Raw genomic sequence first — 27,743 nt, forward strand, 5'->3', positions numbered from 1 at the left:
TGTTGAAAATTGTAACTACTGTAATTTCGAAAGTTTGTCTGCCTGAAAATGTACTGTTGTCCCAAGCATATTGCAACAAACGGTGTATTTCTATCGCTGCTCGTTTAGTTTTTATTGCCGTTTCAAATATACCGGTCATTTTTGAAACACCCTGTATTTGCTGTTTATTTTCGCATCAGACATGATGTTTTAATTTGTTACTTCTTTATTACAACTTGTGCCAACGGCCTTTCAGCAATGGTAACACTTCTTTCCATCATATGATCGAAGTTAAACAATAACGGGATGGGCTAGATCTTGGGTGGGTGACAGTCCGGGTGGGCCAAGTACTGTAGGCGAGCTGGGTGCAGTCAGCCCTGGTGAAGACAACTGAGGAGCTACTTGACTGAGAAATAGCGGCTACGGTCGTGAAAACTAACGATGGCTGCTAGAACCGTGTGCTGAGCACATGCTCCTACATCCACGACGCCTATAGACTCAGGATGACGCGATGATCGGTCGGTACCGACATATATTCGATGTCTGTTCGGAAGTAGTATGTTCTATTCCGATGTCTGTTCGGAATAGAACATATCTGGCAAACTGAGAAAATACCTGAGGACTGGAGAACTGCCCTAATTCATCCATTGCATAAAAAAGGGGAAAGACCAGATGTTAATAATTACCTAGGAATCTCTTTCCTCCCGGTCACATACAAAATTCTCTCGCAGTGTTTACTTGATCGAAACCACGAACAGTTAGAACCTAGAACTGATGAATACCAAGCAGGCCTTAGACCAAATAGAGCCTGTCCGGAACGAATTCTTATTTTAAAACTAGTCCTTAGGCACCAAAGGATTTCTAATAACAATATTGTATGTACATTCGTGGATTTTAAAAGGCCTACGACTCAGTTGATCGTGAATCCCTTATTCAAATTCTAAAGGAACAAGGGCTAGATAATAAAAATCTAACACTGATTAAGGAAACGTCAACCGACACTATCTGTAAAGTCAAATTCGAGGGAGCCGTTTCTGGACCATTTGATATAAAGGCTGTTGTTAGACAGGGAGATGAAATCTTCCCATTAGTGTTAAACTGTTTTTTGGGAAAAGTAAAAATATAATGGCAACAGCAAAGTCGAGTCAAAATATAGATCAATCAGTCAAGTTAGGTAGAAGTAATATCAGAGTAGATTGCCTCGCCTTTGCAGATGATCTGGCAGTTTTAACTAGGGATATTACCACAGCTCATAAAGAAATTGAAATTCTTAAAGAAGTTGCGGAAAAAGCAGGACTGCAAATATTATTCGAAAAAAGGGAATATATGACATGCAAAAACCAAGCACCAAAGTTTTTGAACACGATACATGGAAAAGTAAAAACAGTTTATCAGTTTAAATATCTGGAGGAAATCATACAAGAAAACGATCTTGAAAAAGGTGCAAATGAAGTTCGCTGTCAATAAATGGCAACCGCATTCAGATTAACACAAAATATTTATAATAAAAAATCACATTCTAAATTCAGTAAACGCAGTCATTACAGCACTGTAACCACACCTACATGTCTTTACGGAATAGAAACGTCCATTTTAAATAGAAAGAGGGATATTGAAGAAATTCAAAACAAAGAAAGAAAGATTATTAGGAGAATATTAGGCCCCAAAATTACTGATCGAGAAACTTATAGGCTGAGAAGTAATAAGGAAATAGAAGAATACACAGACATACATGGTGAGATGCGAAAACGGAGACTTAAATATTATCGGCACATTAGGAAAATGGCACCCACTAGGTTGACAAAACAAATAGTAGAATTCTACGAAAACAGAAGTAAGATCAAAACTGAGCCAATGAAATGGATTGCTGCGATTAAGGAGGATCTTAAAGCAGCCGGTATAACTCAGGCAGACCTTACAGATAGGAAAACATTCAGACAAAAGATATTTTTTACAGAGCGAAATTATAAAACGAACTGGAACACCGTTGTCTGATGAAAGAAAGAGACTTCATTCTGAAAGAATGAAACAGATTTGGACACAAAGGAAGGCCAACCATCAAAAGCGACATTGATTGATTGTAATTCGCGAGGTCCTATTGAGTCCACACGTGAATAATAATAAAAGCCAAATGTCTACTAGTCTGCGTTATGCTGACGATTAAGGCAATCTACTTTTCACTAATGCAAGTTCTGACAGAACAGCCAGTGGTTTATTTGAATACGTAAAAACGGGTGTAGATGACTCAGGATGTTCAAAAACCTTGTTGTTCAAACTGTCGGTGGTGCAGCAGTAATGACAAGACATGTTCTGAGCTCCATACTTTAACACCAGTATCATTCTGTTACCTTCATCCATTGTTACAGTCATATACTTCATCTCTTACTTTCCCAGTCTGCGAATTATATTAAGAAACAAGCCAGCTCTTAATTTCTCTTAGTGCTTTACCGTTTTTTTCTCACATTCCGTTTCTAATACAGATTCTCCTAAAGCCTTTGCTGAAAAGAAAATTCAAGTGTCGCACCTGCACGATGGAATTTCACTTCTGGGCTTAGCAGCACAGTTCGACACGTATTTCTTTTCCTTTTCATTTCTCAATGTAAACTCCCCATCGTAGCCCCCTCAGATTTAGCGCAGAGATAGCTCACTGAATAGCCCGTAAAAAACTGAACACAAATCAAGCATGAAAACAGGAAAAAGGTGTACTGAAGTGAGGAAAAAGAAGCAAAATAGAAACAGTGAAAGGTCCAGGTCGAGATGTACAACATCGACCGAATGTGAATAGCAATGGCGTAGTGGATATGTGGTCACGGTGTTAGACTGCGAAGGGCTGATCCTTGCTCAAATCTTCCTCGTGCTCCATTTTTTCACAAAATTATACCTATTCGTCCGGTCTGTTCGCTGTATTTAAATTTGTGTCCGCGGCTCGTGGTCTTGCGGTAGCGTTCTCGCTTCCCGCGCGCGGGGTCCCGGGTTCGATTCCCGGCGGGGTTAGGGATTTTCTCTGCCTCGAGATGACTGGGTGTTGCGTGTCTTTCATCATCATTACATCCTCATTCACTCGCAAGTCGCCGTAGTGGCGTTACAGAACTTATGGAGCGGCGGCCGAACCGCCTCGCGAGGTGTCTCCCGGCCACCAATGCCAATTATCATTATTCAAATTTGTGTCTATGTCGTGGAGTAATGTCCATCTGCAAGAGCGAGGTGTAAGAAAGTGACCTCCAGACGTATGTATTTTCAGGTACCACATGTTATGACTCTCACATTCCGTTTTGGAAGTTTTGACTCTTGAACTGCTTTGTTGTAACACCGTTTATTTGTTGTTCTTTATTTCTACGAGAGGTTTATGCGGCATCTCGCCCTCTCTCACTATTCATCACGTTTTCTTGCGACGGTAATATGTCCTTAACACACAACTCATATTCTGTAGCCAATGTATAGTCTGACAACAGGAAGAGAACAGACACATCAATGACCGGAAAAAGAGTGGTGGACGAGGAAGATTTGTACACACATCCCCCGCTTTGCAGTCTCACACCGTGACTACACAACCACGAAGGCGTGGTTCCTGCAATTCGTTTGATGGCCACATCTTGAGCATGGACTGTTTCTATTTTGCTTCTTTTTTCATGACACCATCTTCCTGTTTTCATGCTTGATCTGTGTTCAGTTTTTAATGGGCTATCCACGGGCCATTTTACCACTAATTACGAGGGAGGGGGGAGGGGGGGATGCGATGGGGCAGGTTCCCTTGTCAGAGCAGCACTTGCAACCTACGTCCTTAATTATTTACTGGTTGTATGCCGTCTTCCCCCCCCCCCCCCCCTGTTCACGTTATATCCACTGCAGCTCCCTCTAGTACCGTGAAAACTATTCCCTGATGTCTCAGCAGATGTCCTATCATTCTGTGCCTTCTTCTTGTCAATGTTTTCCATATATTCTTTCCTTGCTGATTCTCCGGATAACTTCCCCATTCCTTACCTTATTACGCCACCTAATTTTCAAAATTCTTCTGTGGCACCACATCTCAAATGGATCTATTCCCTTTTCTTCCGGTTTTCCCACAGTGCATATTTCACTACTATAGAATGCTGCGCTTGAAACGTACATTCTCAGTAATTTCTTCCCGAAATTAAGGGCTACGTCTGATACCAGCAGACTTCTCTTAGACGGTAATGCCCTTTTTTGTGAGTGCTAGTCTGTTTTTGTCGCTATTTTCATTTCTGCTATTCCTCATTGCTTTCGTATCTCCTCAACTCACTCTCAATGCACATTATGTACTGATTAGTTCCTTCCATCCAACAGATCCTGTAAGTCTTCTGCACTTTCACATAGGTACAAGGGAGATAACTGCGAAAAAACCTTGGGTAATAGAAGAAATACACCAACTCATCGACGAAAGAAGGAAGTACAAAAGTGTACAGGGAAAGACAGGAATACAGAAATGTAAATTATTCAGGAATGAAATAAATAGGAGTTGTAGGGGAGCCACGGAAAAATGACTGCAGCAAAAGCATTAAGAAATCGAGGACGAAATGACTGTCGGAAGGACTGACTCAGCGTATAGAAAAGTGGAAATGGCACCGCTCGAAGTGGCGCAGTGGTTAGCACAATGGACTCGCATTCGGGAGGACTACGGTTCAAACTCGCGTTCGGCCATCCTGATTTAGGTTTTCCGTGGTTTCTCTAAATCACTCCAGGGAAATTCCAGGATGGTTCCTTTCAAAAGGCACGGCCGACTTCCTTCCCCATCCTTACCTAATTCGATGGGACCGATAACCTCGCTGTTTGGTTTCTCCCCCAAATCAATCATCGAACCAACCAACCTTCGACGAAATGAAAAGCAAGGGTGGAAACATTACGGATGCAATGGGAATTCCACTGTTAAATGCAGAGGAGAGAGCGGATTGTTGTAAAGAATACAAATAAGGCCTATATCGGGAGAAGGAATTGTCTGATAACAGAAGAAGACATTGGAATCTATACGGAGGAGATAGTGATTTCATTATTTAAAAGATCTATGAAAGAGTCGATCTCTAATAATGCGGAAGGAATGGATAAAATTCCGTTGGAATTCCTAAAAACACTGGGAAGAGTGGCCACCAGACGGCTATTCACGTTGGTGTGTGCAAACTGTGAGAAAGGCGAAGTACCGTCAGACTTTCGGAAAAATATCATCCACACAATCCCGAAGATAGCAAGGCCAGATAAGTGCGAGAATTAGCGCACAATCAGCTTAACACCTCATGCATCCAAGATGCTGACAAGAACAATACGCAGTAAATGGAAAAGAAAATTGAAGATGTGCTAGACGACGATCAGTTTGGCTTTATGAAATGTAAAGACACGAGATAGGCAATTCTGACGTTGCGGTTAATAGTGGAAGCAAGACTAAAGAAAAATCAAGACACGTTCATAGGATCTGTAGACGTGGAAAAAGTATTCGACAATGTAAAATGGTGCAAGATAATTCTGAGAAAAGTATGGGTAAGCTATAAGGAGAGACGGGTAATATACAATATGAAGCCAAGAAGGAACAATAAGTGTGGAAGACCAATAACGAAGCGCTCGGATTAAAGACGTGTAAGGAAAGGCTGTACAATTTCGCCACTACTGTTCAGTCTATGCATAAAAGCAACAATGACGGAAACAAAAGATTCATTGATGGCATTGCTATTCTCAGTGAAAGTGAAGAGAATTACAGGATCTGTTGAATAGAGTCACCAGTCTAGTGAGTACAGAATGTGGATTGAGAGTAAACCGAAGAAAGACGAAAGTAATGACAAGAAGATTAGCATTAAAATTTGTGATCACGAAGTAGACGAGGGTAAGGAATTCTGCTACCTCAAAGCAGTGTAACTTGTGACGGGCGAAGCAAAGTGGATGTAAAAAGCAGAGTACCATATGCAAAGAGGGCGTTCCTGACCAAAATAAATCTTTTAGTATGAAACATTGGCCTTAATTTGAGAAATAAATTTCTGAGAATGTACGTTTGGAGCACAGCGTATATGGTAAATATCATGGCTTGTGGGAAAACCGGAACGGAAGAGAATCGGAGTGTTTGAGATGTGGTGCTACAGAAGAATGTTGAAAATTAGATGAACTGATAACTTAATGAATGAAGCCCCACAGAATCGACGAATGAAGAAATATATGGAAGGCACTGACAAGAAGGTGGGGCAGGATGTTAAGACCCCAGGGTAACTCTATAGAGAAAGGCAGAGGCTGGAATACGTCCAACATATAATTCAAGACGTTGAGTGCTAGTGCTCCTATGAGGTGAAGAGGTTTTCAGAGGGGAGGAATTCGTGGAGGGCCGCATCAAACCAATCAGAAGACTGGTGAGCCAAAAATATGTGCAGAACACACTGAATAGATTTGTTATTACCTTTTTGTGTATTATTTATCTTTCCTTCCGATATTAATAACAATTACTTCTAAATGTTATGGATCGATCGTAGTGCACTGATGGCAGGGAGTCACCACATGGGGAAGTTCGGTCACCGAGTTGCAAGTCTTTTCAGTTGACGGCACAGTGGGCGACTTGCATATCGGTGATGATGAAATGATGATGTGGAAAACACAACGCCCAGCCACCAAGCATAGAAAATCTCCAACAGGAATCAAACCCATACCTGCTGCGTGGCACTCAAATGCACTGACCACTCAGCCAACGGGGCAGACTTCTAAATGTTAAAATTTCCATCTCCCGGAAAAGGCAGACAGAAGAAAATAAATCCACAGAATAATTATTACTGTGATCTGTGACCTATAATCCAGGTCGCATTTAATCATTGCTAATAGCTTTATTTATATCAGAATTAATGGTTAGTTTCATAACCATGTCGAAAGCGGAAAATAAAAATATATTACAGAATTCCATACGTAATCCACCTTCCTTTAGGAATTAATCGAAATCTTACAGTTTTGCAGATGGAAAATAAAGGTAGAGAATTAGATCTCTTGGAATAATTTTCAATTGCTACGTATGTGGAGAAAAATTACAATATGTTAAATGAACGAATTACAAACAACACAAATAACTTTCTTCTTTATTTGTGGAGCTGTTATAATTTGAAAGTGGTATGTTTAGCTACCTTAAACGTCTTTTATATTAGTGAAATGGAAGCTTTTAGGACCTGCTGCGTGATATGATTAGTACATGCGGTCATTTCCATAGGGGATGTTTGCTGGACGAGATCTTTGGTAACAGTGTCTTTGATTCCTTGACAACGACCATAGAGTAGGAATATCTATGGAGTGAGCATGTCAAGATTGAAATGGAATTTTTGCGTGACGTTCGTTTAATGCCGTTTGTTTACATTTTGTGCTAAGACGGAAACTTTAATATTACACATATTAGTTCCATTTTTATTCATTCATTTATTAATGGCAGCAATGGTGAATAATCGGTGCAAATCGAAGTACGTTCCGGTGGTAAGTAATACGGAGATATAATTGTGGTATTCGTAGCGGGACTCTCTTTCCTCAGTATCGAGACAAAGTATAACAAATTTATTGTTGTGTAGTCACATTTGTGATTGCATAGCATTAAATTTACGAAAGAAATGCTAGATAAATCCGAAAGTGGGGAAAGGTGCCAGTCAGTATGTAGGCCTACGAGTGTACGCATTTCGAGTGGTTTTTCACTTGCACAGAAGATTTATAAATGAAATTCAGAGTCATCACATCCGTACTGTACAGATAGCCAAGCCAATTATTGTTGTCTTAATGGGATATCTATAACTGTGTGATTAACATTTTATTTTCGCTAAGGATTAACAAAGATTGCAGCAGAAAGTAAAAAAGAATCTCGTTCATGAAAATATTTCAAAGTAAGACAATTTGTTAATGTACTGCTTGTTATAATTCCAAACTCAGAGTTCCGGTTCAGAAATATTCGATAATAGTCGTCAGCCATTACCAATGGCGTAACGAACATGCAACGAACGTCGTAAACAATATGGCTACTACAAACGGCCTAAGCTAGATATGTGTGTCACCACAATCAGACTTTTTTTGTTTCACATTCGCAGTGTTCGCCAACTGTCCACAACGTGAGAGCTGCCAACATAACCTAGACCTCGGGCTAAGTTACGCATCGGTCGTCACCGAAAATAGTGTTCTTTTGCTTTCGTGTGTGTTGGCTTAGTCAAGTCTCAACCATACTATTACCGTGCAGCCTAACGTACATCTCGAGCTATGCTAAAAATCTGTAGGCTACCACAACTAGGTTTTCTCGGTTTCACATTCGTTGTGTTTGCCAGCTCACAACCAACTTGTGGAAGTACCCACTAAAACCTGACGTCATAGCAGCCATTAACATTAGCTCAGTGCTCAAAGGCTACTACTAGTTAGTTCTCTAAACCCGGCTCGATTTGATTCTAGGAGCTGTGACGTTGTGGTGGATGATCTGGTACGAGTGCGAAGCGGCAGTCTGTTTTGTTTAGGGTCGCTAGCGCTTTGTTCTATTCTATGTTTATGTAAGGACGATGTTATTTGTACTGGTGCGACCAAGTGGTGTAAGCAGGAATTATCACTAGTTGTGTTGGGGCTCTGACACAGATAGCTTTAGCTCTTGGCTCAAGTATTACTGATTTTGAAATGGATCAGTCATTGTTCACCAGACGCATTTTATAGTGAAAAATGGAAGATTTGCAATCCGCGGTCTCAATCCGCCGATGCACCTGGTTCGAGTGCTCGAAGTTCAGTTTGTTCGTTATAGTTACGTCGACGTGTTGATTTTGTTACACGAAACCGGTATCATTGATGTACCATGACCGATTTCATTTATCGTGAAGTGTGTAGGGAAGGGAGGTTTCGTTTATATTTGTTTCGCGCATGTCTCCGGGCTTTGTCTCTCTAGACCATTCTGGTGGTTTTATCATTTTTTGTTAAATTTGTGATTTTTTATTATGTTTTTCAGTGTTTTTCGCATTTTTTTTATCTTTACTGAGTATCTCTGTTTCATGATGTAATGTATGTCTGTTAAGCTGATTGCGTCTAAATTTGTTTATATTTAGTTTGCCCCCCACCCAAAACACCCCATGATGTCATGGGTCAAAGCAGACGGGCGGGATCGGACGCTTCCGTATTTCCCAGTTTTTTGTTATATCTGTTTATGAGCTCATTTCAGCTATATCGGTTAAGTATTTTTTTTTTTCGACACCAGTTGTTTGTTCGCTCTAGTTTCTAGTGTACGTGACGCCAACCGACGTTTCGTGGTTTTCTTATTTTGGTGAGTACATTGTGGTATTTTCGTGATTTTGTGGTTGTTTTGTTTTCTCCAGTTTGCCGCAATTGCCCCATTAGGATCAGTACTTATTATTAATACTTTATACGATACCGTAATTAAGATCACGTTTTTTCGGTATTGCAATAATTATCATGACGTCATGTTCTCCATCGTTCATGCCCACGAGAAAGACTGGATGTGGCACTTACGTCATGTCAAAGTGTACGGATGATATCGAAGACTTGTTACGTTTTCGGGACACTTTCGCTTTACCATACTACGAAGAAACGTCGTAATGCCACCATAGCATAATTTATTAAACCAGAGGTCCGGCAATATGAAGATCGGTACAAAAATTTAGAAAAAGTTCTATTCCTCTAACGACGAATAAAAATATAGCGACACCTGTTTTGTGACACAGCAAATAAGCAAAATAATTTTGATTTTATCTCTTCTAACCTTAAAACCACGTTCACTTCAGATTTTGAATGCAATTATAAACATGTTAATGAAGTCCTGCTGTAAAATCTACGATGCTTTTGAATGGGATCTGCCTGTGCTGGCAATGTAACAATATTCAAAATCTGCACAACGTTTATCAACAAACCTTACGCCACGTGTGACTTTGGGGTCATTGTTTGTCGGCAACTACATTTCGGTTTTGCACATCTAAATGCTCACTTCAGCTAAATGTAATTGTTAATTCGGACCGAAGGGAAATTGTCGGTGCTAAATGAGAGTTGTAACAGCGACTCTAGTGGATTATGTACGAACTAGTGTCGCAAATCGAATGGAAGAAAACTGTGGTGACGGACTTACCTGTAGCGTAGCTCGAGGCCTAGGTTGGGTTGGAATAAGACAGTTTGGTCGTTAACTCTCAGCAATCACATTTAAAATGATTGGTTCAAAACCTTTGTGGAGGATTTGCGCCGATGGTGGTTAGGCAGGAAGCTAATAAAACAGATTCAACTTTTTGTGGAATATTCCGTTTTATATGACAGCATTCCACACAACTATAATTATGGTGCCACGTATTGCCATATGCTCGACGTTATGATCACATTTATCGAACGCTGTTTTCTCATTGATTCCGCGATTGTACTTAATCAGTCGGCACTACATGTTGCCAACTGGTATTCGGTATTTCACGAATTTTTCGTAAAACACAATTTCCAGCGCACTACATGCTAAGTAGCTGTTGTACTTCTTACCTACATTCCAGTACCGTAAATATGTTTCTTATATATGTTACCGAGCGAGCTGCCGCAACTGTTACAACACTGGACTCTGATTCGGGAGGACGTCGGCTAAGAACCGCGTCCGGCAATCCTAATTTAGGTTTTCCGTGATTTCCCTAAATCGTTTCAGGCAAATGCCGGGATGGTTCCTTTGCAACGGCACGAACAATTTCCTTCCCCATTCAAACTCATTGCTGATAGCTTTTCTTATACCAAAATTACTCCACGTTGGAGGCGGAAAACAAAATATTATAGAATCCTAAATGCAAGCCGCTCTCCGTTAGGAACTGATGGAAATCTAATAGTTTTGCAGATGGAAAATAAAGGTAAAGGATTAGATCTCTTGGAATAATTGTCGATTGCTGTGTACGTGGAAAAAACTAAAATGTTACAAATTACACACAACTCTATTTTTAATTTGCGGAACTGTAATTATTTAAAATGATCTTGTTAGCTACGTTAAACAGCTGTTATATTAGTGACATGGACGCTTTTAGGATCTTCTGTGTGTGATATGATTAGTACTTGCGGTCGTTTTCATAGAGGATGTTTGTTAGATACGAACTTTGGTAACAGTGTCTTTGGTTCCTTGACATGAACCATGGAATAGGAATATCTATGGAGTGAGCATACTGTAATGTCAACATGAACGTGGAATTGTCACGTGACGTTCGTTTAACACTGTTCAAAATTTGCGCTAAATCTGAAACTTTAACGTTACACGTATATGGTCCATTTGTTTCCATTTATTTATTAGTGGCAGCCATGGGGAATAATCGGTGCAAATCTAAGTACGTTCCAGTGGTAAGTACTACCGTGATGCAATCGCGGTGCTCACTCTAGTTGGAGTCTCCTTACTTAAATCAACACACAGTGTAATAAATACGTAATATCTTAAGACAAATGTGACTGTACAGCAATTCATTTACGAAAGAAGGGCAAGATAAATTCGAAAGTGTGGAAAGATGCTGTTAGTCTGTGTATTGGATGTACGAGTGTACGCATTTCGAGTGGTCTTCACTTGGAAAGATTATTTGTAAATGATACTCGGTCATCACATCCGTATTGTACAGATGTCCAAGCCAATATGCTTCTTTTACTGTGTTCTTAATGGCATACCTACGATGTGAAAAATAGCTGTAAGATTAATATTTTATTTTCCCTAAGGATTAACAAAAATTGCACGAGAAAGTAAAAAAGAAAACACTTCGTCCCTTCTTAAGTTTTATCGCACACTTCATAGATACTTCTACTGTATGCTGTGTATAAAAGTTCCTTCATCGTGGTGCATGTGTATTTACGTTCAGACGGTGTTCTCTCTCTCTCTCTCTCTCTCTCTCTCTCTCTCTCTCTCTCTCCCCCCCCCCCCCCCCTGCCCGGTGGGTAAGAAACGGAGCAAACGATTTGCTGTCACTGTGTCATCACCAGTGTTCATGAGTGGCATACACCAATTTATTTTTGTTCCAGTACAATTGCTGATCAGCTACGTTTTAAAAAGAGCACGTAGTTTCAGAGAATGTTAGAACGAACTTTGACTTTTAGGGTCGACAGAAGCGTCCGATCCCACGCATCGGCTTTGACCCGTGACGTAAGGGTGTTGTCGTGTGTGACGTCGTCATGGCGCGGAGTTTGGCTTGTGAGTGAGTGTGGCGTGTTTGTAGATGTCGTCGTGTTGGGGTTTCTTGTGCTCTCTGGTGGTATGTTCAGGGTTTTCGTTTGTGTGGTGTAATGGGCTCAGTTTGCTTTTGCTGATTATCCAGAACTGTTAGTGTGTCGGCTGTGTTTGTAGTGGAATTCGTTTCAGTGAGTTAACGATTTTGTGTGAAGGTTAACTTAGTGTTGTTCCCTGTACATCGTGTGGTAATTTTAGTCAAATTAATGGGTTGTTGTTTTTCTTCAGGAATGGATATGACGGATAAAATGAAGTGCGCAGGTCAAGGGAAGTGTCCGATCCCAAAGTGTGGCTGTGAATATATTGGTATCGGGAGATGTTTTTGAGCTATATCGGCCAAGGGAAGTGTTTGATCCTAATTTATGGGATCGGGTGCTGCTGTTGAGCTGTATAGCTCAAGGGAAGTGTCAGATTCCAGATGATATTGTGTTTAGTGGTATTTGGGGAGTTTTATGATGTAGGTTTTTTTTTTCGTCGTTTTGTGTGGTTTTGTATGGGGGAGGGTGCCTAAATTTGTTTATATTTAGTTTTCCCCCACCTAAAAACACCCCATTTCCCGCGCTTGTCCCGTTAGTGTCATTAGGGTTTTTGTGGAAAGTGTGTGTGTTTGTTTTTCGATGTATTTTCGTCCTCATAATGTGTACGTACCGACTTTATATGCGGCATATTGGAATCGTGGTTTCTGGTCGTTTCCGCCATATTTCTGACGTCATGAGTCAAAGCAGGCGGCCGGATTGGACGCTTCCGTATTTCCGATTTTTATATGGATGTGTTTTCACTCTATACGATGATGGCACTACTGTGGACATTTCACAGGGCCGAACGTTATTAAAACTTTGCATCCGTGCAGATTCTTGAGTAAAAGTTAGCAATGTCTCCCTTGCATTCTCCATAGTCTATATATTATAAACATGCATAACATACAGCAAAATGTGTGTCGCAGAATTCTGTTTTATCTTATATAAGTTTTCTGAGTTAATGTCGCAGTTTTAGTTTTCATGAATTCAATCAAACTGCCAGCATCAAACCTAACCTAGACCTCGGGCTACGCTATGAATCAATCTGCCGCCACAGCCAGTGTGTGGTGGCACCCACTACTCTCGAATTACATCTTGACTGTCGTAACTGACTGATCTGTAGCATAGCCCGGGGCCTAGGTTAAGTACGAAATGGAAGACTTGGTTGTGAATTCATAAAGAACTACAACTGCAAAGTTATTTCAGAAAACGTATACCAGACAATACACAACCTGCGACTCGTATTTTTCTGACTCTTACGATGTAAATGTACCATACATAAACTACTAAAAGGCCAACTGGGTCAGGGGGTGGGTGGTCCAGATAGAGCCACGATTTCCTTGCAGATTTAAGTTCCAAGCATATTTGCATGTTTTGGCCATTTCGGGACAAATGCATAGTTTGAAGATTTCAATCATGTAACTGCATGAATTTAGACATTCTTATTACATGTTATATCATTTGTCTGTTCTCGGTGCACATATTGCTATAACTTGTATGATAGCACCACTTATTCATATTTTTACATATGAATTACCCCAAAAATACATAAGATGAGTGATTCCGCGAATTTTGTTAGTCTTTAAACAACTCCAGCATCCTGGGTCACCTCGATAAATATCTGTAGAAGTCACTATATTTCACCTTTATAAGTTTAAACAAAAAAGAAAGGTACCAGGATTTTTAAACGATGCTGCCCCCTTATACGATGTTAACCGCGAAAGGAATTAAAATATTATATCCTAACCTCAAGAATCTTACATGTTTACACCATGCACTTCAACTTTTAGTGACACAGTACGTCTAAAGTATGGCAATGTGAATACACTGATATCCTCCACATACGAGATAAATAGACGCACAAAATACTAAGGTTTGATGATTCTGACAGTATTAACTCATCGTTGACTTCTTTCTTATTAAATGCATTCTAGAAAGCATCTGTGTGCCTGGATAAATGCTGCCATTTTTTACTGTAATAATTTTGATGAATTGAAGTCGGCAAGAGACCGCTGTATTCCCTTAAATTTTTTTAGCATTAACGTCTGTGTACTTCTTTCTATTGAAAATCCTTCAGTTACTATCCCTTAATTATATATACGGTCTCTCTTCTCTCGGATATGTCCGAATGAACAGGTACCATTTTGATCCAGCACCCATTATGAATTAAGACAGTGGAATTACAGACATTACATATTATAGGTAATTCTGCGAATTTTGTTAGTCTGTAAACTTTATAGTGAGCTCAAGCATCCTGGTTCGCCTCGGCAAATGTCGGTAGAAGTCACTGTACTTCATCTCAATAAATTTAAATAAAAAAGGTCCTAGTGTTAAGCGGTGCTGCTCCTTATACGATGAATTTCAGGAAAGCAATTAAAATATTACACCCTAACCCAAAATATCTTACATGTGTACTACAACGTGTAGTGACAATACGTCTGAAGTATGACATCGTGAATACGCTGATATCCTCCACATACGAGATAAATAAACGCACAAAATGGTTCAAATGGCTCTGAGCACTATGGGACTCAACTGCTGTGGTCATTAGTCCCCTAGAACTTAGAACTAGTTAAACCTAACTAACCTAAGGACATCACACACGTCCATGCCCGAGGCAGAATTCGAACCTGCGACCGTAGCAGTCGCACGGTTCCGGACTGCGCGCCTAGAACCGCGATACCACCGCGGCCGGCTAAACGCACAAAATACAAGGGCTTGATAATTCTGACAGTATTAAGTCATATGTTGACTTTTTCCTATTAACTGCATTCTTGAAACCACCTGCCCATATTGCCGCATTTAGAGACAAACTATCAGATTTAGCTTTGCCACCATAAACTTTTTGCCTTGATGAACGCTGCCATTTTTTTCTGTGATAATTTTGATAAATGTAAGTCGGCAGGAGAGCGTAAATTTATTGAGCTTAGCATCTGTTTGTTCTATTCTATTTCCTAATTATAGTGTCTTCTTTCGGAGATGTCCGAATGAACAGACACCATTTTGATCCAGCACCGATTATGAATTAAGACAGAAGGGAATTACAGACATTGGCTAAGAGTGGTTCAAATGGCTCTGAGCACTATGGGACTTAACATCTGAGGTCATCAGTCCCCTAGAACTTAGAACTACTTAAACCTAACTAACCTAAGTACATCACACACATCCATGTACGAGGCAGGATTCGAACCTGCGACCGTATCAGTCTCGCGGTTCTGGACTGAAGCGCCTAGAACCGCTCGGCCACCACGGCAGGCGGCTACGAGTGGGTGTGGATTAAAGTCAACGCTCGAACCCAGCGGCCATGCTAGTACACGGACTACCCTTGCACGCCTCCCGACAGATCCAGATTCTCAACTGATCGACACACTAGTAATTTAGTAGCTCTTGCCCCATTACTCGCATCGTTTTGCCGATTCCTGTAAGTGTTTGAGACTGATGCGCGTCTACACTTAAGGGGAGCCGGAGGTGCGTATGCTGCCCATGTTAAAATCACTAAGTTTGAGGAACATTTATGAATAAACTACCAAATAGAAAAATTTGAATTTTTTTAACATATAGAGTGGTTTAGTATTGCAGTTATGGCAGAGGGATTTTGGAGTATCTTTTCTAGTTTCCTTCCAATTATTTTTTTATTAATGACCCAAATTTTTTTTTACAAATAATTGCTTTATAATTAAACTGAAATGAAACTGAAACGTCCCCTTAGAACAATTATACACGACTGTCCTTAAACTGACACACAATATTTTTAGTGCAACGCAGATTTTGTTCCATTATGTCTAACTTTTGAAGCTTTTGCTGTGTTTGTCTCTGATTTTGTTCCATTGTGTCTAACTTTTGAAGATTTTGTTCCATTATGTCTAACTTTTGAAGCTTTTGTCCCATTTGTTGCATTAATTGTAATAACAATGCACTGGTGTCTGAAACATGTTCCTCTGTGCTATTCGGCAATGCATTTGAACCGGCAATATTCGCAGTTTGAAAAGCAGAAAATGTGTCTTGACTTATTTGAGAAAACGGTGAGGACCCAAAACCTGAATCTACAGTATTTGCGAGATTGTTTCCTGTCATTTCGGATTCCTGAGGCGAGCTGTTGCCGACTGATCGATCGATAATGCTTCCCTGTTCACTGTGTACACCATTATTTGCAACCCGCTCCATTTCCCTATGCGCAATTACCAAATTACTACTTTGAACATTAGTTAATTCATTACTCTGTGGCGTTAACACACTGCTTTCGTTTTCACTGTCATTTCTCAGTTTACTTCTGAGCCTAGTATTACGTTTTTCACACGCCATAATTGTCACAATATTTCACACGATAACACAGAAAAGCACAATTTCAAGAGCAAAAAAAAAGAGAACACATTAACATAACACTGAAAATATCTAGTTAATTGCAGCTGCGAAATACTTGGTGCAAATCTACATGCATGCCACAACTGTTTTACTGTACAACAATGAAAAACTAAAACTACAAAGGAAATTCTCTCTATGATTACGCGCTAGCAATAAACAAAAGCTACACTAATTACAAGAAAAAATCAGAATATTCCAGTGAGGTATCCTCGGCTAAGGGTCGACATATGAAACGTCCCCTTATTAACAATTATACAAGACTGTGCTTAAACTGACACAATATTTTTAGCGCAACGCAATCTGACTTTCAAAATTCCCTACAAAAGAATGGCCCTGACTAACATTAACCTATACCTTTCACAAATCACTTACCTCACAAAAATCTTAGTTACTCAAACTACTGCAATACAGCGAGCGCCACTACTGGCAGCTAAATAAAAGATTCAAACTACTGAAGGCACTAACTACTGATAGGCATAGTTAGCAAATGAAAGATTTTAATAGAGAACAAACAATGTATTTACCTCAATAGTCATAATATATATAGTAGTTCATGGCATCCAGTCTTAAAAATTTCATAACTCCGCCATCTCTCCCCCCACATCCACCACTGCTGGCGGCTCACCTCCAACTGCGCAACGCTACGCGCTGTTCACATCCAGCTGCCGCTGGCCAACACTACAATGGCAGACAACAATGCAAACTAGCCACAGACTGCACACAGCACAGCCAGTGATTTTCATACAGAGCGCTACGTAACGTTGCCAATAAGAAAACATAAACAGCCTACTTACAAAACTACTTAACATATAGCCAAATGGCTGTGTAACAATGTAAGTTTGATCACTAGGAGTGCTGTATAAAAATTTCATCTCTCTAGCTTGAGTGGAGTTTGAGAAAATGTTCCTTATATTCGAAAAATTCTAATTTACGGGAAATGGCTATCAAAGTTTCTCAATACATTCCTGCACTATAGAATGGATTATCAGGGTCTTCTTCTTCATCCTCCAAAAGCTTCCTCTTCTGTCTTTTCTGGCATGTTGTTCCATCATACTTCATATGCCTTTCCCTTCTTTTTGCTCCCCTTATCCTTTCTCTGTCAATTTTTTCTTAGTGCTCGTACAGTGTTCACCCCAGCTGTAAATCCTAATGCCTTCAGAACTTCACACTTCACACTGTTCCCTTGGTTGTAGGTTGCTATTGCATCATAAATGCCAAAGTGCAGTGTTTTTATGCTTACAAACACCCCTTTAGGAATCACTTTCCAAATCAAATTGTTTACGCTCTCATTAGGATTCTGCGTCTTTCCGTGCAGACATTTGTGTAACAATTCTGGCTGTGCTAAGTCATGAAAAATTGGTTTTATTGTTCCCTCCTGATTCTTGTACATACTGCATATTACCCGCTTTACACAAGAAGTATAATACTACAAACAACAGGCGCAACACTGAACTAATTCGAAACGGTAAACAGCCAAGAGACGATGTTCCGCGCTCTTATTCATTGTAGTATCGCAACTTGGTATTAGTGTTAATTTTCTTTTCCCTACGTTCTTCCTCTTCTTATATACACGGTTACTAAAACGTGGCATCGTAACCAGAACAAAAGTGTACGACAATATTAAATGGAGCAAGATGTTCGAAATTCTGAGGAAAATAGGAGTAAGCTGTAAGGAAATCAGGGTAATATTTGTCACAGAAAACAACGTAGCCAACCCTTGCACACTCGCTGTATGCGTAACAGGCCGAGAAAATCCCAAGCAGTTCGCCAGGAAGTCACGAGAGGGTGTTACGTGCATTCAGCGGCCGCCCATTTCCTCTGCAGGCGTGGGGGTAAATGGTAATAACTCCACTTCTAGGGCGAGTAGAACAATAATTTAAAGTTTACATTAAAGAGGAATGTTCCAATTAATTTTCGGTAGCAAAGAAATCGTATTTTTTTGGATTTGACCACCTCCGGCTCCCCTTAAGAGATCATTGTCAGTCTCGACTTAATTACATATAGGTAGTCCGTGTTGTTGCAGTGAACACTTGAACTTGGATGGCCTAGGGGTCGCCGCACGGTAGCTCAGCGTGTTCGGTCAGAGGGTTAGCTGCCCTCTGTAATAACTGAGTGAACGGAAGAACGTTGAACTGGAAAGGGTGTCATGGGACGTCCACCACGAACAAATGCAACGAATAATAACGAACAAGATGAGATTAAAAGAAAAAAGTGGTCAGAGTATCTACTCAGTAAGCAGGGGACCTGGGTTCGAATCTCAAGCCGTCACAAAATTTCAACTTTCCCCATTGATTTCACTCACTGCGCACTTGCAGCCGAGATCTGTAATTACTTTGTGTCTTTATCCTCTAATTGTTTCTCTTTTCGGTTTTGGATCCTAGACACTTCCGAAGCCACAATGCAACTTGAATTGCACCTGCGGGAGTGGCAGTCAAGAAAGAGTTAAAGCAAGACCTGATTTACATCAAATTAAATTTCTCGCATTTTGTCATTTGTCTGCGGCAATAACGATGTTGAAAGCCACAGCTAGATTAGATTTAGATTAGATTAGATTAGATTAATACAAGTTCCATGGATCATGAATACGATATTTCGTAATGATGTGGAACGAGTCAAATTTTCCAATACATGACATAATTAGGTTAATTTAACAACATACTTAAGTTAATATAACAACTTTATTTTTTTGTTTTTGTTTTTCTTTATTTTTTATTTTTATTTTTATTTTTTAATATTTTTTTCCTTAATTTATATCTAAAAATTCCTCTATGGAGTAACTGTTTGAACTGCTGATAGTGTGTTATTTGAGAAGGTTGAAAAATCTTTGCACTCGTCGTTTGGAGAGGTGGGTGTTGAGCAAACGATAAGATGAACAAAGTTATGGGATCAAATCCTGATTTTGAGTTTATTAAGTTGACAAAACTGCGGCCAAAATGTAAAAGACTTTCAGCTTGATCTGACTTCATCCGAAATTTCTTCACGTAAGTATGCATTTGTCAGCTCTTGTGACGTAAATAGGTCGCTTACTACGTACAAAAATGTTCTGTCTGCTAAACGTATGAGCGTAAGTGAAGAACAATTGGAGAATTTGGTTGTTGTGTACTGTTCTACAAGAAAGTATAAATATATAACTGAATTATGATATCGCATATTTTTGTTTTGCTGCCACATTGTGCATGTTAAACGATATGAGACAACATGAATGGATGCAGGTTATACGATTTGTTAGTATATGAAAGTCCGTGCTCTAGTTACGAAATTTCTGATAAGGAGGGGAAATACCTTCGAAATGCCTAAAAATCTTGTACTTTTGCAGTGTGACTGAACACACTTGTTAGCTTTGAGGAAGAGGGGACGCTGAGGCGACAACTGAACAATCTTGAATAGAGAGAATTTTCGACCTACTGAACAACGTGAGCCGTCAGTATAGTCTTCGAAGTCTGACGTCACATCTTACGTAGATAATGTCTAGGATGTTTCTGTTCACATGTTTCTGTTTGTTATATCTCGTGTAGTTCTGTGTTCGGTGACACATGTATGCCTAGTGGGGATGAAGATCCATTGAGGGAACAATGTTTTGGATTGCGTTGTATATTAGACCCATAATTATAGGTTTGATTATGGGGTACCGTAGACCGAGGTCTAGGTTAGGCGAATCCTACGAATGTGTCAAAAGTGAATTTCCGGATGGTATGGCCTTGGTTCATCAAACTTTTCCGCAGTTAACGTTTCGTCCAGAGTTGTATTGGACATCTTCAGAGGAGCTCCTAGTTCCACTGAGTGTTGGCGGCTGAATTAGCATCCTATGACTACAGTAGAAATGAGTCACAATTGGAATCAGCTAATTTCTGAAAAAACCTGGGTGTAACAATTTCTAGAGATAAAAAATGGCCCTTTAGATTCACTGGTAGATTGCTGTGATGTGTAGATCGTCTGCAAAAGAACACTTGTGCGTGCCATCCTAGAATATCGCTCACCTGGGTAGGACCCATATGAGGATATTGGACGCGAGCAGAGAAGGGCTGCACGAATTGTCACAGATTACTTTTACCCAAGGCAGAGCGTCACGGAGATGCTGAAGAAACAGAACTGATAGGAGCTTGAAGATGGGCGCAAATTATCCATAAAGTACCTACTTAGTGTTTCGAGAACTATTTCACAGTGGTTTGCAGAGTATACATGTAGATGTTAGTGCATAGGAGCCGATCTTAATGGTTTGAGCACTATAATTTTACAACGAGAGCTACTGTTCACAATTATTAATTATAAATTTACGAAACGTGACAGTGTAACTCAAGGTACATTAATACTATAATGGATAGTTGTGGCATAATAATCCGGTCGGTTTTATTTACGTGCTGGTTTCATTGCCGTGCTCCGTCTTTGTTATCGGAATTGCTTAAACAATATAATTGCAATAGTGCAGAATACCCCTAAAAGCAGATATAGTCATTAATTTTGCAATACTGTATTCTAAATATATCCCAGTCCCACATCCTGGTGTTGCTTGTTTGTGCTAATGTATAAATTGTACGACAAATTTGTTTACAACAAACTGCTTTGGTATTCTAGTTCTCTATCAGTGTGGATGGTACAGATGCTGAAGTCAAATGGAAACATTTAACAATAGTATAAGTTCGTAAGGTGCCACGGCCTTCGTCATTTTGAAAAAAAAAATAATAATTTTGGGTATTAACTGAAGCAATTAGAACGCCGACGTTTCGACTTACTTTGCAGCGGTCTTCTTCATGAAGACATTTAATCTTTGGTTCGGGACCTCCGCTGTCTCTACAGCGTATTTTGTGGACTTTACTGCACGAAGAAGTCTTTGTTCTTAGCCCAATTTACTTCGGTCGATTCGGCTTAATGATTAGTCACTTTTAAGTTCTTTTACTTCCTGATATTCTAAGGCTATGACATGGGCGCTTATGACTTTAGTTGTATTTGCGCCCCAAAACAAACTAAAACCAAAAAGTTTTCACGTTTAACCGCCGTGTAGAGGACCGTTGGGAAGTCCGTCTAAACCTCGGAAATTCCGTTGCTTTAGTTTCATATTGACGTTGCCTAATGTCCTCATCATCGGCCGCAAGTCACCCAATGTGACGCCGAATGAAATAAGACTTGCACTTGGCAGTCGAATCCGAATGGGACATTGCGTCCAACAATGCCATACGATCATTTCATTTCACTTCCAAAATTATTTTGCTCAAAACTTGTTTATGACTTTAATTTTACCCTCTGTTTGTTGATTTGAGCACTGTTGTAGAAACTGTTAGTAATTTACGATGATCTACAAATTCAACGAAGTTTGTGTGCGTGTGCATCTAATATATTAGGTTGGTGAATAAGTTTTGTTTTGCATGCTGGTATTCCTGTTGTTATGGGTTCATTTATCGATTGTCATTTTTTATTTGTAGTTCATTGTGTCTATTTGAGTTTCCATATTGTCATTTTGTCATTTGGAGATAGCGAGCGAAGGTGAGGACGCTAGAAAATAGAGTGCGAAGTAGAGAAATCGGAACATTCCCGAAACGTTTTTCTTTTTTAGTTCATTAGAGGTGAGGACAGCAGCGAAGGCAGCCAAAAATATTTGCGGCGTGTATGGGGACAGTGCCATAGGACATACCACGACAAGAAAATGGTTTTCTCGTTTTCAGGAAAATCTTTTTGATGTTAGGGACTCTCCATTTACAGGAAGGCTTCAGGGTTTGATGGATATTGTTTAAACATTGTGTAAACACATTAATGCACAATGATTCACATCATTGTAATCGATAACTGGCAAATGTGATGAACTGTAATCATTCCACCAATCTTCAACATTTTCATGGACTGGGTAAGGTCCAAAAGACGGGTGTATGGGTACCGCATGTTCGAAACCTAAATCACAAAAAATCTGCGGGTGGCCATATGTGCTTCTCTCCCTGCTCCTCATCAACTGGCCCTTGTACAACATCGACCATTCCTAACCTGTATCCTTACTGGTGAAGAGAAATGGTGTCTTTACGCTAAGATAAGTAAAAAAAAAGGAATGGTTGAGCCCAAACAAAGCAACACCGCCCCATTCAAAGAAATGTCCACATCCACAAAAGATAATGTTATGTATTTGGTGGAAAAGCGACAGTGTGGTGTACTACGAATTGCTTTCCCGAGGTGTAACCATCACTGGTGACATTCATTGTCAACAACTGAGACGTATTGAAGACGCAGTCCAAGAATAACTAGCAGGAAGACTGTGTGAAGTGATGCTACTCCACGATAACGCCTGCTCGCATTCTGCTAGACTGACAAAAAACGCTAAACAGGATTTGGGTTGGGAATTCATTCCGAATCCTCCTTATTCACGTGATCTTGCACCCTCAGATTTTCACCTTTTCCCGCTCTCTATCGAACAACCTTCAAGCAACATCCGTTCCGAATGAAAATGCGCTCCGAACGTGGATCGACGAGTTCGATTTAAGACCACGTGATTTCTACAATTCGTGGTATCGAAAAGTTACCCAGCATTGGCAGACTCGTAAATAATTGTGGATAAAATATTACTGATGAATAGTCTTTGTAATGTGCATCTATTGTGTTTATTAATGGAAGAACGCTAAGAACTTACGCAACAACCTGTTACAAACATCATATGGGGCGTTTATACCGTAAGAATCTGTTGCTGTTGTTGTTGTTGTTGTTGTTGTTGTGGTGGTGGTGGTGGTGGTGGTGGTGGTGGTGGTGGTGGTGGTGGTGGTGGTGGTCTTCAGTCCAGAGACTGGTTTGATGCAGCTCTCCATGCTACTCTATCCTGTGCAAGCTTTTTCTCCCAGTACCTACTGCAACCTACATCCTTCTGAATCTGTTTAGTATATTCATCTCTTGGTCTCCCTCTACGATTTTTACCCTCCACGCTGTCCTCCAGTACTAAATTGGTGATCCCTTGATGCCTCAGAATATGCCCTACCAACCGATCCCTTCTTCTAGTCAAGTTGTGCCACAAATTTCTTTTCTCCCCAATTCTATTCAATACCTACTCATTAGTTATGTGATCTACCCATCTAATCTTCAGCATTCTTCTGTAGCACCACATTTCGAAAGCTTCTATTCTCTTCTTGTCCAAACTAGCTATTGTCCATGTTTCACTTCCATACATGGCTACACTCCATACAAATACTTTCAGAAACGACTTCCTGACACTTAAATGTATACTCGATGTTAACAAATTTCTCTTCTTCATAAACGCTTTCCTTGCCATTGCCACTCTACATTTTATATCCTCTCTGCTTCGACCATCATCAGTTATTTTGCTCCCCAAATAGCAAAACTCCTTTACTACTTTAAGCGTCTCATTCCCTAATCTAAGTCTCTTAGCATCACCCAATGTAATTCGATTACATTCCATTATTCTCGTTTTGCTTTTGTTGTTCATTTTATGTCCACCTTTCAAGAAACTGTCCATTTCGTTGAACTGATCTTTGCTGTCTGTGACAAAATTACGATGTCATCGGCGAACCTCAAAGTTTTTATTTCTTCTCCATGGATTTTAATTCCTACTCCGAATTTTTCTTGTGTTTCCTTTACTGCTTGTTCAATATACAGATTGAACATCGGGGATCTAGAATCTATACTTGTAAAATGTGTGTGTGTGTGTGTGTGTGTGTGTGTGTGTGTGTGTTCGTGTTCGTGTTCGTGTTCGTGTTCGTGTTCGTGTTCGTGTTCGTGTTCGTGTTCGTGTTCGTGTTCGTGTTCGTGTTCGTGTTCGTGTTCGTGTTCGTGTTCGTGTTCGTGTTCGTGTTCGTGTTCGTGTTCGTGTTCGTGTTCGTTCCGCATGTCATTCTAAACCAATGCACCGATAATTTATTACTTCTGTGCTGCTAACATCATTCACAATAATTTTCGCAGAGAGTATCCACGCCACGTATAGCGCTAAATGCACCTACAAAATATCATGGTACCACGCATAGTTCAAGAGATACGACATTATAAACTCGAAGAAGTTATTGGGGGCGAACTATGTAGACACAAGCCACTAGCTCTTAATTTATGGGAATTTTCGGACCTACGGATAAATGATAAAAGGGGGCTGTGCATTTTTCATGACGGTTTTCAGGAAGTTTTGGCCATAAATGTGAATGGAGTAACGAATTTGATAATTGTACTGCCGCATCCTGACGTTTAAATTATTACTTCTTTGCAACTTATCCTATTCGCAACATATTTCGCAGGCATTGTCCACATAAACCGATGAATGTAGCTACACAAGTACATTATTGTATGACACACAGTTAAGAGATATGACGTCACAAACACTGAGATACGTGGAAAAGTGCCGCACCATGCATCAAGTTTTAGTACATTTATTCTTTACTATTAAGACTCTCCTATAGATGCGTCAACGTGCAGCGCTTCTGACAACTTTCAACTGGGAAGTGCAAATGGCTGTAGCCGAAAACGATAGCTGCGTGTAGAGCTATGAAAAGGCGTTACCATAGAAACGTTTACAAAATCACATTGTACACACGCGAAGCAGCTATACGTGTTAATTTGTACATAAGTCATAATTCTTTGTACAACTGTTTCATAATTTCAAAGGTGTTTTTTCGAATAAATGGAAATGAAATTTTTTCTTTATTACGCTACAAACAGTCCTTTTTTCCGTTTCTGATAGGAACTTGGCAAAACGAATACTCGGGCAATGCCGGATTTGTCAGCTAGTCATCCAGAAATGGGCTCGAAGACGGCGTACTTGCTGTTTGACTCAGCCGATTCCTTTTGCGAAGACATAAGTATCCACATACACCGTTGGATATACACCGACTTCTCCTCGATAGCGTGTTGTTCCTTATTTGGATCGCAATGCGGCAGCGATTTTGCGTGGCATACATTCGCAAGCCCATGGTAGCATTCTGAGGCATGTGGTACCAGATGTTGAAAGTTGCTTGTATATTTAAACTCGTGTTCGTGTAAATGTCAAGCTGGTATGTGACAAATGTGTAAAACTTCTTTTTTAAGTCGAAATACGTAAGTCTCAGTGCAGTGCAACAGAACTATGTGTAAATTTAGTCTCGAACGGAAGTCGTGAAGCTCACGCTACACGATGCGAAATTCAGACTAGCCGGTACATCAAACAATTTGTCTGAGATAAAGCGATCAGTTTTCGATGAAATTTACCTATGCCATCTGACTGCAGAACAAAACGACTCAGTTTAAAATGTGGGCCCTGAATATTGCTAATCTTTATCTTAAGTCTTGCAAATAATCACTGTATCAGAACTGTTATTGTAGTTGCACAGAAAATGCATATATAAATTAACAATCTGCGTTTCTGATCAAAGTGCTTGAAAGTTCACAAACTAGCAATTTACTGAAATCTTTTACTAGTATTAAGCCTCTGAACTGATAACTGATATTGAAACGTCCCCTTAGAAAAATTACGTTATTTGATTTTCAAACAGCTGAGCAAAACTGAACGCATTCAGACATTTCTCTCTTTACTTATTCGGATCATCACTAAACAGACACACATTATTTTTAGCGCAACGGAATCTTACTTTCAATAATCTCTACAAAAGAATGGCCCTGACTAACAATAACCTATACCTTTAATGAATCAGTTACCTCACAAAAATCTTCGTTACTCGAACAACTGCAATACAGCGAGCGCCAATACTGCCAGCTAAATAAAAGATTAAAACTACTGAAGGTACTAACTACTGATAGGCATAGTTAGCAAATGAAAGATTTTGATAGAGAACAAACATTCATGACATCCAGTCTTACAAATTTCCTTTTTCTGACGGATAAACGTCCAGATCGTCCGCTCTTAAAACTCTGACATATCTCTCCCCACATCCACCACTGCTGGCGGCTCACCTCCAACTGCACTACGCTACGATAGCGAATATTCCAACAATGCCAACCAGCCACAGACTGCACACAACACAGAGATTTTCATACAGAGCGCTACGTGGCGTTACCAACATAAAAACCTAAACAGCCTACTTAAAATATAATTTTCACAGACACACTCTGACAATCACTATTCCTAACAGTGGACATGAACTTTGACGGTAATTAAATTTATTGGCCTACCTGCGCGCACGGAACGTTCCTCTGCTCTGCAGCTTGTTGCTATGAGGAATAATGATGTGACAGTCAAAAACCAAATTTCATTTGCCGCAATTGTGATGTGCAATGCAAAACGGTTCTTATCAATTTTCATACATACTTCTCAGTGCACAGCTTGCGTTGTGCAATGCAGATGTGCTAACATAGTCGTGAAAGTAAATGAAAATAGGGAAACTAATCTTACCGATGATAAATAAGAAGGAAGACTCTAGATTTGTGCTTCATTAGACAATAGCATAAACAAACCTTTTCATAAAGTTATCACACCTAGAGAAATTATTTAAATTATGAGACAAGACCTTGTGCTTCATTACAAAAAACTTCAACCATACGCAGTGTTCTAACAACGAGAAGCTACAAATATAAAAAAAAGTGGATTACCTTCAAAGTTGGCTTTTATCATTCTTCCATTCCAGCTTCCATCCTTTTTAAACCAAAAAGTTTGCCAGACCATCCGAAAACTCTGCTACTGTTACTCTCTGACTTACCCTGACAAAGCAAGCTTAACCTGAATGAGATTTTCACTGTGCAGAGGAGTGTGCACTGATATGAAACTTCCTGGCAGATGAAAAGTGTGTGCTGGACCGAGAGTCGAACTCGGGACCTTTGCCTTTCGCGGGCATGTGCTCTACCGTCTGAGCTACCCAAGCACGACTCACGCTCCGTACTCACAGCTTTACTTCTGCCAGTATCTCGTCTCCTACCTTCCAAACTTTACAGAAGCTCTCCTGCGAAAGGTCCCGAGTTCGAATCTCGGTCCGGCACACAGTTTTAATCTGTCAGGAAGTTTCATATCAGCGCACACTCAGCTGCAGAGTGAAAATCTCATTCTGAAATCATCCCCTAGGCTTTGGCTAAGCCATGTCTCCGCAATATCCTTTCTTTCAGCAGTGCTAGTTCTGCAGGTTCGCGGGAGAGCTGTGAAGTTTGGAAGGTAGGAGACGAGGTACTGGCGGATTTAAAGCTACGAGGACGGGGCGTGAGTCGTGATTGGGTAGCTCAGACGGTAGAGCACTTGCCCGCGAAAGGCAAAGGTCCCGAGTTCGAGCCTCGGTCCGGCACACAGTTTTAATCTTCCAGGAAGTTTCAAAGTTAACCTCTTTGACCAATATCTCTAATCTCAAACATAA

This window comes from Schistocerca nitens, chromosome 10 (assembly GCF_023898315.1).
Source record: "Schistocerca nitens isolate TAMUIC-IGC-003100 chromosome 10, iqSchNite1.1, whole genome shotgun sequence".
Classification (NCBI taxonomy): domain Eukaryota; kingdom Metazoa; phylum Arthropoda; class Insecta; order Orthoptera; family Acrididae; genus Schistocerca; species Schistocerca nitens.